This window comes from Thermobia domestica, chromosome 2, assembly GCF_964235325.1.
Source record: "Thermobia domestica chromosome 2, izTheDome1.hap1.1, whole genome shotgun sequence".
Lineage (NCBI taxonomy): Eukaryota > Metazoa > Arthropoda > Insecta > Zygentoma > Lepismatidae > Thermobia > Thermobia domestica.
The window spans coordinates 236,786,346-236,798,893 of NC_137455.1; the positions used below are offsets into that span (position 1 = coordinate 236,786,346).

Below are 12,548 nucleotides of genomic sequence, written 5' to 3' on the forward strand. Positions count from 1 at the left end.
CTCGAAAGTATGCCTGGAAGAATATTCACCTATCGGATAAATCAAGTAGGGTAGTGGGCCCAGTAATTGACGCGCACCCAGTAATTGAGAAATAGGATGGTTGTACTATAAAATAAGGAAGTGCAGTTGAATACCACCTTTTGCTGACATCTGTTCGTCTTTAGGAGTTTCGTAGGTTTTCATTGGTCTGCTTCCGGTCAGCAGACGCCATAGTAGTCATTGTATGTGAAACGTGTTACCTTTGTTCTACAACGGGCTATCTCATCCGAAAGCTTAACAAGGGAAGATAAGGTAAGAAGGTTTTGAATCCATTTATTTTTCATATATTCTTAATGTGATACGCACTACGACGCTTTCAATGATGTAGGAACACAACTGCGTTCTTAGAATGTCCTTGTGAAACAAAAGCGTGACGTACTGTGGGGTGTCAATTATTGGGTCTTGAAATTTTAATCTAACCCATTAATTGACAAAGGTGGCAATTAATAGGTTTTTATGTGAGTGCGCAATAGCGCAGTATAATTCGCTTCGTGATGGCATTCTGAGAACGACATATAATTGTAGATAGTCGGGGTTGCATTCCCTCACGATTTCCCAGTAATTGACATGAGGTCTTAGGTGTCAATTACTAGTTTTGCGTTCATTTCGTATTGTATTTGCTAAGTGTGGATTTTACATTGTTTCAGGATTGAACAAAGCCCAAAATGGGGAAGAAGTGTGACATCAATTTGATAGGGAAGAAACTCTTTTTTTAAGTATTCTGAAAAAGATATGAAGAAGGCTATTGAAGACGTAAAAACGAATGGTGCATCTTTCGCAGAAGCGAGCAGGCGATACAAGGTTCCACGAAGTACACTAATGAACAAAGCGAAAGGAAGAACACAAGAACATTGAAAAATGGGACCCTCGACAGTTTTAACGGATAAAGAAGAAAATATGTTGGTAAAATGGATAATTGATATAGCTAGAGCAGGGTTTCCCTTAGTGAAAGAAGATCTATCGACTACCGTACAGAAAATTATGGTGTCAAGAGGCAGGAAGAATCCGTTTTCTAACAACAAACCAACTAAACACTGGTTTGAAGCGTTTTTGCGTCGCTATCCAGAAATAAGCAAACGAACTCCTGAAGCTTTGGCCAAAAGTCGTGCAGTAGTGTCCGAGAACATGATACGCAAATGGTTTGATGAAGTTTACGAGTATTTACAAGCAAAAGGACTTACCGAAGCTTTGGAAGACCCATCGCGGATTTTCAATTCCAACGAAACTTCGTTTCAGCTTAGCCCCAAAACTGGAAAAGTATTGGGGCCAAGAGGCGACAGAAACGTGTATGAAGTCTTAGCAGGTGCTGAAAAAGGTTGCTTAACAGATCTTATTACTGTCTGTGCTAATGGTGAAATACTTCCTCCATTTATTGTATACACCTATGTTCGCCTACCAAGTGAAATTGCTGAGAAGGCTCGAGACTCATGGGCACTTGGTAAAAGTGAAAGTGGATGGATGAATGGTGAGACTTTCTACGAATATATCACCAATGTGTTTCATCCATGGCTCCTAAAACAAAATGTGAAGCTACCTGTTATACTTTTCATTGATGGACACAAATCCCATTTAACACTTCATTTAAGTGAGTTTTGTTCAGATCATGGCACTGAGTTAGTAGTTTAATGTCCCAACACCACACATATAACTCAGCCATGTGACGTTAGTGTATTTAAGCCTATAAAACAGAGTTGGAAGATGATTATACATAAGTGGAAGTTAGAAAACCCGAACCAAGTGTTAAGTAAGGGAAACTTTGCCCCAGTATTCGAAAGAAACTGTTCTTTTTTCTGTGACTCAGGAAACTGTGATTAATGGGTTTAGACGATCTGGTATTTCACCTTTCGATAAAAATGCGGTGGATTACACAAAATGTTCCATCACATCTAAGGAAGTTCCTCACAAGGTTAAGCCAAAAACACACGACACAAGAAAGCATTTGGAAAATTTGGAATCTTTTATTGATGACGAAAACCTTCATCTGTTTCGTAAGGCATCAGAAGAAAATTTAGAATGGCAAGGTCCTGAACGATCAACAGATCTCTTTCTTGTGTGGCGAAACATGGTGGAACAAACAAAACTATCAGCTCAAACAACTATTCAGCAGCCAACATTTTCTGATTGAGCAGAATTATTTATTCTAGAGACAAGCAGCAGAAACTATTCTGAACCGTCAACATCCGCAATGGAGAATTTGACAAAACCAGTGCAACCTGAATCATCAGGTCCAGTCGATGTAAATATTATAGAAGACACCACAAATTCATCAGTGACTTCTCCCTTTAAAAGAGCCCTATTTTGGCCAGAGCCCAAAGTCACAAAGAAGAGAAAAGCGACAGGGAAGGTACCCGCAGTCGTCACTTCGGCCGAGTGGAAAAAGTACTTCCAGAGGAAGAAAGAAGAAAAATGAAAAAGGAACAGCAGAAGGAAAAGAAAAAGAAAGAAAGGGAACAGAAGCGCCAAGCAGCAATGCTGAAGAAACAGAAATCCAACAAGAATACAGAAATGTCGCACACACAAGTAAATGATTCTTCTTCAAGTGAATCAGATGTATCAACTGATGATCCCTGTCAAGACTCAACGGACGATTGTGTGCTTTCTGAGGTAGATCAATCCGAAAATGAGCTAGTTTCGGCAGAGGATTTGAGTACGTTAAACATTTGTAGGATACGTGCTGAAAGCTACTACGAAGTGTTTTATCAAGAGCAGTATTTCATTGGACGGGTTCTCTCTACAGACGGGAAGAATCAAGCATAAAGTTCATAAAAGAAACTACAGAGAATTCCTTCATATGGCCTATTCTGGAAGACAAAGATGAAGTCTCTAATTCTCGCATATTTTTCGGATCCGTTTCCCTCAAAGGCAATTGTCCATTTCAAGTTGAACCAAATCAAGTTCGTAAAATCAAGCTTGCATATCGTCGAATAAAAGCTACAAAAAGATTCTAAGTTAGCCTGGCCTGCATCGTCAAAGGCATTGGCCAATCAGAGGGCTTGAGTCAATATAATGTCATAAATCTACTGACGACGCACGAAACATTTCTCCATTCTGAGATCAATTTCTCTGGTTCAGTGAGTGTTGTCTAATGAATACCATATGTTCATCACACTATTGCTGTGTATGTAATGTATTTCTTCATTATATACTTATAATCAAAGAAATGAAAACACTGATCACATATGAATCAGAAAATGCTTGAAAGTAGCTGAAAATATCTAAACCAAGATCAACTGGTGGAAATAACTTTGCAAATGATTGCCTTCATTAAGAGACCTTCTCCAATTCTCATTCCAACATTTTTTCTCGAGGAGAGAAGATCTTGCTTATCACGCTGAGTATGTGTTGAAATTGAAACAAGAAAACTTGAAAAAGCTTCAGCCTGGGCGAGACTAGAATTCCGGTCCACCAAACAGAAGTTCAATACGCTAACCACTCACACGCTGCACCATTTAAACTCCCATCCAAACTAATACCTAGTTAAAATCGTTTCATGGAAAAATATAAACAAGATTCCCAAATGTAATAAAAACAAACAAATATAAACAAAATATAAACAAGAAAATATAAGCAACTTGTGTGAGCGTCTTAATGACACTCGAGATTTCCTTGTTTAACTCACAAACAAGTTGTATACACGTTCCCCAATCAGGAAAATATCACGAAAGGATCTTCAAGTAGAGGCTACGCCATTGGCAGAGCAAGAACTTGTGGCGGCAGGGGGCAACTGCCCCCCCAGGGAAGCTCCCCGCCATTCGAGGAAACCCATTTTGACACAATATTTTCTTACTCCATGTAAATAGAAACATGAAATTAGAAATAAAGCATCAAATCGGGTCGCTACATTACATAAACAAAACAGCAAACAAAATGTAAATAGAACAAAAATGAGTCTTGGACCCATTTCAGTAAAAATGTCTACTATTAGGGGATCCAGAAATAACATTTATTCGTATGGCTTTGAGATTTATCAATATTGTCCCCTTAATAATTTTGTTATGTATGGAATGGGCCCAAGGAGTAACTAACGAAACCGCAGACTTTGCCGTGCGGGAGGGCCCACAGGCTCAGAGAGGCACATAAAGATTAAGAGAAAGTTAGAAAGAGGGATCCCAAGAATCAGAAGAACAACTTTTTCTAGGGGGCCAAATAAGCTTATTAATACTTGCCCCCCCCCTCAGTAAAAAGCTAAGGACGGCGCTGGTCATCAGTTACAGGGATAGTCACGATTTACCTTACATTTCGTATTTAATATAACTTCTAATTTCGAAAGAAGAAAAGACGACAGAAATTATTTTCACATTCTTTAAATTGCATCAACACGTGTAGTTATAGACAGTTCTATGTTTACGTTCCATAACTACTAGTTTATTTTCTTATATTCATATAAGGACTTTGTGGCAAATCGAGGCAACATGATCATGGGGCTGCTGATCATGAGGCTCAATCCACTAGAGGTTCGAATTCCTCCGAAGAGTAAGGTCGGAATTTTAACTGTCCTCAGTATTTCTGTGTTCGTGTTCCTGTAGTGTTTGGAATACTTCGAAAGAACATGAGGTGCAAGTGGCGAACTATATTCCTGTTGGGGCGATTTGTTTAAACGAAATCGTGAAAGCAGGAAACTCCCATTGCAGGTACCTGGGTTGAAATCCCGTCGTGGTAATTAGTAATGTTTCTGAAATGGAAGATAATGTTTACGTGATTGGTATTGTAATTATGTCATTTCTCTATTACTATTATTACTATTATTATTATTATTATTACCACAGAAATAAGAAAAAGTAACATAATCGAAGGTATTCATAGGGACAGAAAATATAAAGATTATGTCAGATGTTTCTTAAGTTTACACATGAACGCAATAATATTATTACGTTTATGGATTTACAGATAGAATTATTATATTATGACAACAAGAAATGGAATTTAAATATTTGTTAGCTGATAACAGTAATGCATTTTGTTTCGCCCTTCTTCTAGGTAGAAAGGTGATGTCACATCTTAACCCTTTATGACCCGAATTAAATATTAATTTGAATTTTAATATATTTTGTTCGTATTTCGGTTCTAAATGCGTACAAGTAACCATTAAATCGATCGATTTGATGATTATCATCATGGGCCACGTGTTTACACTTAAGGGACTTTAAAGTCCCGTCAGGCAGAAACGAGTTAACATAATAATTGTAATATATTTTTAGTTCGGATGTCTTTATAATCATAAATTTTACTGTCTTAGGGATATAATTAGAAGCAATTGTTAATAGTATGATCATGATTTATTGTTTGTACCTTTATATACAATTTCTGATTTTTCTTCTTCATACTCTCATCAATACATTGGTACTGATCTGGCAACCTGAGTTTTTTGGAAATTTGCATTCAATGATGTAATTAATGGTCTAAGTTTGTATAATTTGTCTTTGTTATCAGATGGAAATGCCAAATTGTCGTTCACGTGCATATTGGACAGTATTTGTTTCTATCTTTCTCTTGTCATTGTTTGAGACACAATCGGCACTGTTAGATTTTGGTCGGTACTCCAATAATGACACGTTTGCGGTAACCTGTGATAGCCAAACAAAAACTGTAAAACAATAAAACAATACATTTCTTCTTCTGTGATTGGTTTCACTTTCCTGTTGCGTTGTTGAATGTACAAGTTGCTTTGAAAAACAAAATTATTAACAATTTCGCTTGGAAAAATGTTCAGAAAAACGTCTGTTGGAGAAGAATCCGGCAAAAAGTAGTTACGAACTACACCCCGAGATAACGCAAAATATTGGAACAGTCGTTACACTATCCTGTTTTTGAAAGTTTCTTACTGTCTTTGCACTTGTCACATCATCATCACTATTTTAACCTTCTGTAGATGGAACTGTCGGAGGCAACGCTGAAGAATCTGGATTGTCTGATACAGTTTCCAAGGAATTGACAGTTTCCTCCTCTACCTCATCACTGCTTCTGTCTTCAAATGGAGTGTCTATTTCAAGATCTGATGGAATATCCTCTAGAAGAATATCTGCTATTTCCTTATCGCCGAGTATTCTAGATATTATTCCTACAAAGGAACCGAAAAACATAGTTACGCAATATCCGCACATTGTAATATTTTCCAACATTGAAAAAAAAAAAAAAACACTAAAGGCAACGCGACACCAGGTGATACAAGGGGCTTGCATACCCGTCCTGGCATATTCGAGGCAACGAAATGAGGAATATTAAGTATTTACAAAACATTTTTCTCATTTAGATATTACCGAAAACAAATTTCACTGCAAATAGAGCACACTATTTATAGCCCAAAAAGGTAAATCCTGATGCCGCCTCTGCCTACAAGCCTGACGGGACTTCTGGGTCCACCTGTAATTTTACCCCATAATACGCGCAATAATACAAAAACTGTTAAAATTTATATTTGTATTATTTATACTATATCTGATCAAGTAACCAAAAAATCCACGAACGTCTGAAGCTCCAAATACTACACAAAAACTAGACTAAATCAGAACACACTCGACTACGACTCACAAATAAACAGCATGCTTCAAACGCGCGAAATTGTATTTGTCACACATACACAGCAACGCTCATAAACAGCTTGTACCATCTTGTGAGCGTTCCTTGAAGTGTTTGAAGAAATACTTGTTAGTCCCGACGGGTTGCTGGCAACACAAGGGCTATTACGTAATAGGAAACGTAACCTTGAAACACCGGGACTTACAAGTCCCGTCAGTCGATAAAGGGTTAAATAGGATCATTCCCGTGACTAGTATTATAAGATAGATCAAAATTTGCAATTTGTGCACAGTTACGAACAATTCCTTACAACTCATTTTTGGCCCATACTACGGCAGTAAGGACGTGTTTAGCCCTTATTTATTCATCAATTCTTGTTCAAAAACGTTACTTGGCAAACGGTTACGAATGAAGTTGATACGGATCACGAAAGTTTGTGTTGTTGGCTTTTCACCTGTGAAGGAGGTCGTCTTAACTCTTAGACCCAGAGAAATTGAATATTTTTCGTGTGAATACATCAGAAGTATCAGTTTTGTAGATTGTAAAAAATTACTGAATTGCAACACCCGGAATCGAACTCGCGACCCCAACATTACGAAACTAACGTTTAAGCCACTACTCTAAGACATCACTGTTCTGGGAGAAGGAAAGACTGGAACTGTAGTGAATTCAATTATTACACACCCTTACGATTTACACACTTTTTCCAGTGTAATAATGCTGAAACTTCCTGATTTCAGTCATGATAAAGTGGTAAAGTATTATGCAGAAAGAATAGTCCAGAGAAGTCAACTTTAAATTGACAACTCGTATGTAGAAGCGCTGCCATATGCTCTCGCCTCGGGCCCTGATTTTTCACGGCACGGCATTGGGCAGATACTTGTATTGATTTGAATCTGGTGTTTCAGGGCACTGGATTATTTTTCTCAAAGTTAATTAATTTAACGAACTTTCCTCAGAACCTTGTTTCCTATTTTTACTCGTTTTTCTCACTTTTACAGTTTTTGCATTAACTCTTTAAGAAGAGGGACAAAAACACAGAAATATTGAGGAGAGTAAAAATCACAAACACTATTTGCTTGTTCTTCCCTTGCCTGAAGTAAAACAATAAAATATGGAGAATATGCAACTTTTGGTCTTCCATCTTCTGTGTTGTCAAATATGTAAAACCAAGCCCAACAAAGAGCAATACTACTACACAAATCGCTCAACATGTTAGCTCTTTATGACACAACTATTGCATGATCCGAATAACTCCAGTATATCCACAAATCATTTGTCATATTTTACCGAAATACGTCATGACTTTTCTGACAACTTGATATTTAAAATGTTAATACGCAAAGTTCATTGAACTCACGCCAAAAACGTTGTTCTAGAACACTCGGCCACGAGGGCCGACAAGGGTTTGCCTTAATTTCAACTATATGTAGGTCATGACTCTTGATGTCCTATCTATATCGGCCAATAAGAGCAGAGGATATCTGAAATTCTTGGAATCTCCTGCACACCAAGGTGTGCCGGGTCGTTAGTTGCGCCTCTGGGCCTGTTCCATACACGACAAATTAAGGGGACGATGTTGACAAATCTGACAATAATATACGAATATATATTATTTCTAATGACCCTAATAGTATACATTTTTTTACTAAATTGGGCCCACGACTCATTATTGTTTTATTTACCTTTAGTGTGCTGTTCTGGTATTGTAATATAGTGAACCTGTTTGATGATTCACTTATAATTTCATTTTCGTGTCGTATATGGAGTAAGACAATTTTGTCGTAAAATGGGAACCCGTTGAACAGCGGGAAGCTTCCCTGGGGGTGGGGCAAGTGGCCCCCCTGCCCCCACAAGTTACGGCCCGTTGTCGTGGCAATAATTTTTTCTTAATGTATTGCTTACGTAATTGGTTTTGTAATTCTGTTATTTCTTTTATTATTATTATTATTATTATTATTATTGCAAAGTCTAGACTTGGCTACATGTTTTATGGATTTCCTGATTGGATCTCAAGTCTTTTTGTTGAATGATCAACACACTCCAGTTTAGAGGGTATCGAAGAGGGAAATATTATCGTGTTGCTTTTCATTGGTTAACTGCACGCTACACCAAGCCTGGATGCTACATTTCACCTTTCTATATCTACGGGAAGTACCCTAAGGTTGTGATGACCATAAGAGAATAAGTGATGAGATCAATGTACTTTGCGTATTAACAACATTTTAAATATCATGTCAGAAAAGTCATTACGTATTTCGTAAAATATGACAAATGATGGTTTGTGGATATACTAGAGTTATTCGGATGATGCAATAGTTTATCATGAATAGCTAAGATGTTGAGTATTTTGGCAGAGTTAAGTAAAAGCTTGAGTCCTAACGTGTTTGTATGCAGATTGGAACTCATGTATAAAATAGCAGTAGTAACTAAATCCAATCAGTCAAAATGCAGGAAAATTCTGCAAGAACAAAATCCAAGGGACAAAATCACAGGAGTATAGATTGGATGTATCAGCGCACACGTTATATGGTTACTTTTCCCCTGCAACTGTCATATATTTTAAAATGTTTTCTGTATTTTTTCAACTGAAATAATTTTTCTTTCTTTTAAAATGCTGAAAACTCAATAAAACGTAAAAATGTTATAAGGGTAAATTCGCTTCAATTATTTTCACGGAAACCCATATGAAAAGTTCTGGGTGTTCCTATTTATTACACCTTTAATACATTTGAAATATATTTAGCATATTACAGTAAGACCATTCATTTTAAGTACGAAACGTAACTATGATGCTATTTGATTTTTAAAAAGTCGTTCTTGTGTGGTAGCATATAGTAGTCTTTTATTTTGAGTAATGTATAAATATTTATTTTAATTCTGAAATACTGATCAAGATTTCTTTCTTTCTTTATTTTTTTTTTTAGCAAAGATCGAAATGTGAAACATATACTTACATCTTTTATTGGATTGTCAGCATTAAAAAAAAAAGTTCGTACAGTGAAGAATATTTCAGATAGCATTTTACATGCATAACAGCTGAAGAAAAAGTAATTATTCTTTTATAACCTGCGCTTATGAGTCTGTCGCTTGAATTTAGTCCGTTTTGTCTGAATTTTCCTTGGGATTTGTCCTCTTGATCCTGCATTCCATTTGTCCTACATTCGTAATAATCTGTTTGGTAATTCTAACAGAGGCTGTAAGAAGAATAACTATTTCTTCAAGTTTCGTCACAAATTTCAGATGTTATTCTTCTTATTCTTCTCGAGAAAATGATGAGGATACAGTTCTTTATCAGCAGTATTAGTTGGTAAAGGTGAATGTGATTTTCTTAAAATACCTGCGGGCAAATGGAAAATTGAATGACTCAGTTGCAAGAAAGCCGTTTCGCATTGTAACAAACGAACATAAAATAAGCTTAATTCGGCATAATATCAAATTAATTCACATCAAGATTTTATTCACTTTTTGAGTAATTCATAAAGATTCTAAGAGTCGCAGTACGTAAAACGTGCCACAGTTCACATCCTCAAGACATATTTTTCCATATATTAAGTTAACAATGCAAGAGGATGCATAACGCGCCTCTTAGAAAGAATGTTAGTGTTCTACATTACAACCAGGGCCGTGCTGGGACACTAACGAGGGCGGTGGACAAGTTTACCAAAAGGGCGGCCATACAAATGTGAATATATATATATATATATATATATATACATATATATATATATATATATATGTGTGTGTGTGTGTGTGTGTGTGTGTGTGTGTGTGTGTGTGTGTGTCTGTGTCTGTGTCTGTCTGAGTCTGTGCGTTATAACTTAATTAATGTCTTAAACATCCGGAGGTGTATTATGTCCCCCACGATAAAACTGAAAGTATAAACCAACCTGGGTGTAGAGATGCATCGGAGCTATGAGCACCCGAAAATTTTCGTAAAAATGCAACAGCAGCCATACTCGAGAACAAAATGTCGGATCGAAACTGGGCAAAAGAGAATGTCCATTATATTTAATTGTAGATTCCATTAATGTACAATCGTGTGTAGTGCAATGGCGGTGGAAGGGTGACTCTAAAAGAAACTGGAGTATGCCTTCTAGTATTTTAGCAAACGTTGAATGAGGTAATGTACAATAATTAAGTACAAGACTTCAACAATCAAAAGTAATAGTACAGAGTTCAAATTAGAACACTTAGAATTCGAAAGAGAAATACACATGTGTGATTGAGCTATTTGTATCGGCACAAAATAAACTCTCTGAATAAGAGTTTAAATGAAAAAAGTCTTTAACGCATCGCAGTTATATCTTCTAGGCTAATGGTAACGGATAACAAATCAACTGCTTCCTGTCCAAGACAAGATTGTGTGAAAATGGAAAAAAATAACTTTGATCCAGATTAGCTTTATAGCAACTGTGCATAAGACAGTCAGGCAGCAAATATCACGTATGATGAACGAGAGTACAAGGGTTTATTTACATCACAACAGTGATTGTCACAAAGTATGTCAACACAATTTGGGCCAAAGTAAGCTGCATTGAAAGATTTCCTCCTCGTAATACGTCCTTTTGAGGAAGATAATAATTCCGAGCACAGAAGAAATGAAACTCGACGAAACACAAGCTGTTGCGTGTGTTGTACAATGATACAAAGAAATACAGTTTCAAACTACCGATTTATTCTGTTTCGTACTCATTCGAAAGAAATACTCATAGGTACATTGTACAGTATTTCTGCAATGCAGTATGCGTACAAGAGACAGATGTGAATAAGAGTTCCCAGTCTGATATTGTGGACCGTTGACCGTATTGCAAAGATCATATCGGCGAAGAAAATTTTTCCGCGTGCGGTAAAACACACCTGAAATTTCGGAGATGACTACCGCAGCTATGTTAATTCGAGCAACAAGTTCTTCGCCTGTCGTAGCTGGTGTTGCATACAAAACACGTTTCAATCACCCCTTTAAAAAGGAATCAAATGGGTGTGAGGAAGGGGAACGAGGTCATCATAACACAGGTCCTTCTCCCCAGTCCAAAGATCTGGAATGTCTGCATATATTTGTTAAAATGTGCAGGTGCCCTGTTCTGGCATCTACTATGTTCTAACAATTTCGGGAGAACATTACGTAAAAATAAAAATAATACGTCCTCTCACCAGGCGAGTATGTAATAAATAAGTTCCTACCACAAAATTACCCACTATACTGCACGCCACGCTCGCATTAAATCTCTGCTACTGATCCTTCACTAGAGTTGCATGTGGACTTTACGCCCTACACTTAGCTCCTGCTAGAGATCCTCCGTGGCTAAGCGGTTAGCGTATGGGCCTTTGGCGCGGGAGACCCGGGTTCGATTCCCGGCGGGAGCTCATGTGGTTCGGATTCCACGTTAATCAGTAGGTCCACGTCTCATATAGCCTCGCTGCTGAACGAGGCGTAAAACTCAAAATCAATCAATCAATTAGCTACTGCTAGTTTCAGGACGATCTCAGATCATGCCAAGTTCAATGTCTTCAAATTCAACTGCCCACATGGTGTGATTCCGATTTCACATAGGGGAAATTGAAGAGACCTTATCTCTCGAATGCGAATATGGACACGTGAAAGAAATACAAGGAAAATTAGTCTTCTTTGAGGGCGACGGCCACGATATAAACGAATCGCCCCTGGGCTATTTCTTTGGCTCTCCATAAGTAAGGTGCATATCTGCCAGCTCATTGATAGGATAATCTGCCATTGCACAAGCACATACAGATTAACACAATCAATTTTATTTCAACACCAACGTCTACATTTTTAATCGACTGTGAATACCTAGACACAACCCTCTAACGCATCAATTCCTATTCTGTTATACAGCAATTTTTATGTATATCACTCAAGTTGCGTAGATGCCTACTGTAACACAGCCACGCTAACTGACGCTATTTCATAACAAAACTGCAAGACAGTCTTCTGCGAGCCAGTCGCAATTGACACACAAGGGACGATAGTT

General features: G+C 37.4%; 1 pseudogene; it reads left to right on the forward strand.

The window, feature by feature from the left end:
- The first annotated feature begins 897 nt into the window (after positions 1–897).
- Positions 898–1,854, forward strand: LOC145679370 (uncharacterized; annotated as a pseudogene).
- Positions 1,855–12,548: the final 10,694 nt, after the last annotated feature.